Here is a 4447-nt window from a genome sequence, read left to right as displayed (position 1 = left end):
TGAATTTCTGCAATCTATCCTTTCCCATTTTCATGTCTTCTCTTCGATGCCTCTTGTCTGTCATTACAAGTAACTGACTGGCAGGGTTTAGGCACCAGCTGAGGGAAAAAAAAAAACCCACCAAACTTGCATTGTGTACATGCAGAGTGTAACATCTGATTGTAAATCTTCTGGATAGGCTGCCCTGTATTAAGAAAGGTTGGTGTGAAAATCTCCCCTTACTTGGCTGTTCCTTCTTGTTTGCATTTGGTGACATCTGCTGAATTTAGGAAGGAAAAATAAGACTGATTTTTGGTTAGGTGGTTTTGTTGGACTCTTGCCCTCCCAATTTCTTACAACCAGATCAGGCCAGCTGGTGCTAGTACAGCTGAGACCCTGAGTTCAGCTAGGTTTCTCACTCTGCACTGTCAGCAGAACTGTGTGCTATCCTCCACCTGGGCAAACCTGTAGTCTCTGCTCTTGGGAATTAGGGGTACCTGTAACCAGCACCAGGATGCTGTACCTTTGGATAATGTGAGAGCCTTGTAAAGGTGCTCCATGTGGGTTTTGATTTCTCTTAGGTCCCAAAACAGTGAGAGCTGTGACACACAATTAGGGAAGGCTGGGCAGTAGGGTGGGGTGTGTATTCACTGAGTGCTCTCACTTGGGGTCAGTTATGCCATGTTGTTTCTGTGTATTGTGTTTTTCCTGTGTAACAGGATGATAGGAGTCATCCACACTGGGCAGGAGTCTAAGGAGCTGGCAGATCAAACTTTTTTTTTTTCTCTAATAGAATGAAAATATTTAATCTGAAAGCAGGCAGGCACAGAAATCTAGCAACTGCCACCATTGGAGACCTTCCTGGAGTGGCCTGGCCCTTGGAAGTTACAGCTTTTCTTATGTCCCATCGAATGGGGGAGTAGGGACATAGTAACTATTAACAGGTTTATGTGCTTGGTGCAAAGACTGGAGGTGTAACTGGAGGAGCAGCTATGAGTTGTTGGCTCCTGATAAAGCAGCTCCTCGGGCTGCTGGGTATGAACTAACAAGCAGTAGGGGGAAGGGGAGTCAGCCTGGCCTGTGGTTCTCTGCTGAAGGGAATTGAGTGCAGATGAGCAGGTTTCGTTTCCACCAGTTAACAGTTCCGCAGCTAGTGAGAGCAGAATTTACCAGCAAATCTGGTATTTCTTTGCAAAGTGCCTTCCTTTGGTTTTTCTCTTAGCATGCTGTGGCTTTTTGTTTACGTCAGATTACAGTGCATTTGGGGCTGGAATTATCGTCCTATCTGTGTGCTGTGTAAAGTCAAGTACATGGAAATATTTCTAATTAGGGAGTTGAACTCATGGCTGGGCTTGGCCAAAGGTGCAAAACTAACAGGATCAGACTTCAAGTAGTTTTCAGTGGCTTATCTTGGGGCTGGGGGGGGCTGCAGGGGGCTGGGTTCAGCTTTAATTGAGACTCATCAGTAATGATTACAGAATGTGTACAGTTAGTCCCTTCCCCAGAGATTTTACAAGTCTGATTTTTTTTTTTTTGACTCAGACCAGGGAAGAAGGATAGGGAAAGGAGGGATAAAATGTAAAAAGAAATGTTGTGAGTCACGCAGAGTGTCCAATTTGACTCTTTGGGTTTGAAAGCAATCTGTTAAGCTTCTGTTACTGTCTTGATTTGTACCAGATGTCTATAGTGTACCATGTCCTGACATGCTGTGGTTATCTCAACTATACTGGGAAGTGAACAGGATTCTGTAGCTGCCAGTGGTGTGCATTAGACACCTCCTTATACCTTGCATTGCTTCCTGCATGATTTTTGAAGCAATTGCTCAAGTGTAGAGCATGGTGGTGTGCTGACGTCTCTTTCACACCTTTCTTTGTAACAGCTGCTTTAAGAATCCTTCAGTCCCATTCCCTTCAGTAGCCCCATGGCTTAGAGTGTTGTTAGCACTGCTTTGGGCACTTAGTAACTTCAGTTCTTGATCCAGTCCGCTGGCTTTCCTGTCTTTTTGCACCAATATGGCACTGCATGGAGGTGACAGTGCTTTCTGGCCTTGGTGGACTTTGGCTGGACTGTCCTTGCTGGTGAACGTGAGGAAAGGGCTGTGCACCTCAATACGTCCTCAGAATGCTGCTGTTTTTCTCAAGAGAGAACAGTGTCACTGTGGCTTTAAACTCCTCCTACCCCAGTATTTTGTGGACCACTTTCATTTAAAATCTCAGAGCTTTTATTCGTTTTCACTGAAGGTATGAGCAGGGGAGTTGGACTGTGTGTGCAATTACTGCACACAGGGATGTTGAATTTCTGTTTAAGTGTCCACGACTCTGGTGTATTTTCTGATAAAACACTGTGACCTTTGGTCAGTTCCTAGTACGCTCTTGCTGCTGTTTATGGTGAATGGGCAATGCCCAGGTCTTTCTAACATATTGGGCTCTTTTTTAGTCTCCTCTAAAGGAGCAAATATGCTCCTTGGTCAGTGTAACTCCTGGTAGTTCGGTGTAGTTGTTACACCCTTGGAGTAACAGCCATACAAAACAAATCCACTCTGATCAGCTAGTTGCTGTATTTTGGTTTTATATTCGCTTCTTGGGATTCAACACAAATTTGTGTTTCCTCCTAAGCTAAAACTGAAAGTGAAACAGCTTGCATTATTTCATGCATGGTCATGTGTTTTCTCCTAGTAAGATCGATGCTTTTTCACTGTGCTTTTAGACCTGCAGCTAGAGAGCCTGAAGCAGTGTCAAATGGAAGATTGATGCGGCGTGCTGAGGCATCTGGCATAACTGCATAGGTTTGCCTTGGCAGTAGGAAATGTGTGCTCCTGGAGGCAACTGTTCTGCAATTCTGCTGTCACGGTCTCCAAATGGCTCCTGCTGTCTTTCCTTGAAAGAGGGTATTTTCTTAGCTGTGTACTGTTGTGTTAAAGGTCTTTAAAAGAGATGATGCTTTATTTTATTCTCACAATGTTTATGAGGTGCTGCTGTCAAAAGGCTTTAATCAGGACTATGAATGCTGTTTTGTGTTACCATCGGTTTTGGCTGCCTGGTTTGATGCAGAACTTCCTCTTTGAGGTTCTTGAGGATGTCTGGGCTCCTGTCTTAAGGGGCTCCTTCAAGATTATTGTGATTTTTCACAGACTTCATCAGTTTAATTATCGTAGTGGGAGTAGGAGGTAGAAATACAACATGGTGGGAGAGCATTCTCCTAAGAGGTAGTGTTCAGTGTAATCAAAGGACCAGTGTCAGGCTTCCCTTCTGGGGATTGTCTCTCTGGCTGTCTGTACTGATGCTGTTCTGTAAAAGCAAGGAACTATATAGCTATGATACACTAGTTGTAGGAGGAAGGAAGCCCATTTAAAATTCATTTTCATGTTTTGGAGAAGCTGTCAAATAGTGAGACAGGGTTGTGTATGCTTTCAGAGCAGGTAAGCATGCAGCTGTGAAGACTGGCCTTTGTACCCTTTCTTCCATAAATGCTTTAAGGCTTTTCTTTTTCGTGAATGTTCCCAGTCTGATAGGTGAACAGGCTCCACTAAAATCTGGGGAGTACCAGCTGGTCTGTAAAAATCCTCCTGAAAGTAAATTGTCCTGTGTTCTGAACTGTTGCTTAGTAGCTCAGTGAGTGCCATCCGGGCTGTTGCATCAGCATACTTGTTTTAACTAAGCAGGGAGCCTTGATCAGGTTCTCTCACGATGTATTGTTCCTTGGACAATGTGCTGGTTTTGTCTGCAATAGAGTTAATTTTCTTTGTAGTAGCTAGTATGGGGCTATATTTTGGATTTGTGTTGATAATAGAGGGATGTTTTTGTTACTGCTGAGCAGTGCTTACACAGTCAAGGCCTCTTCTGCTTCTCACCCCACCCCATCAATGAGGAGGCTGGGAGTGCACAAGGAGTTGGGAGGGGACACAGCTGGTACGGCTGGCCCCAACTGACCACAGGGATATTCCATACCATATGATGTCATGCTCAGCATGTAAAGCTGGGGGAAGAAGGGGGGTGATGTTCAGAGTTACGGTGTTTGTCTTCCCAAGCAACTGTTATGTGTGATGGAGCCCTGCTTTCCTGGGGATGACTGAACACCTGCCTGCCCACAGGAAGTGGTGAATGAATTATTTTGCTTTGCTTGTGTGCAGATTTTTTTTTTGTTTTGCTTGTGACTATTAAACTGTCATCTCAACCTACAAGTTTTCTCACTTTTACTCTCTTCTGATCCTCTCCCCCATCCCACGGGGGGAGAGTGAGGGAGAGCGGCTGTGTGGTGCTTAGTTGCCAGCTGGGGTTAAACCATGACAGACATGTATTCTCAAATGACCTATGCTGATCCAGTATTTAAACTTTCACACTGCACATCTTTATAGCTTTTGGTTTTTTTCAGAAAGCAATGTAGATATTCCTGGTACTTAGGAGTCTGGAAGAGGAGTTCTTGTCTAGTCATATGGCCTGAAGGTAACCAAAGGCAGAGAGAGTGCTAC

Source organism: Phaethon lepturus, unplaced genomic scaffold (genome assembly GCF_000687285.1).
Source record: "Phaethon lepturus isolate BGI_N335 unplaced genomic scaffold, ASM68728v1 scaffold5978, whole genome shotgun sequence".
In the NCBI taxonomy this organism is placed as follows: domain Eukaryota; kingdom Metazoa; phylum Chordata; class Aves; order Phaethontiformes; family Phaethontidae; genus Phaethon; species Phaethon lepturus.
Note: the sequence above shows the minus strand (reverse complement) of the source record.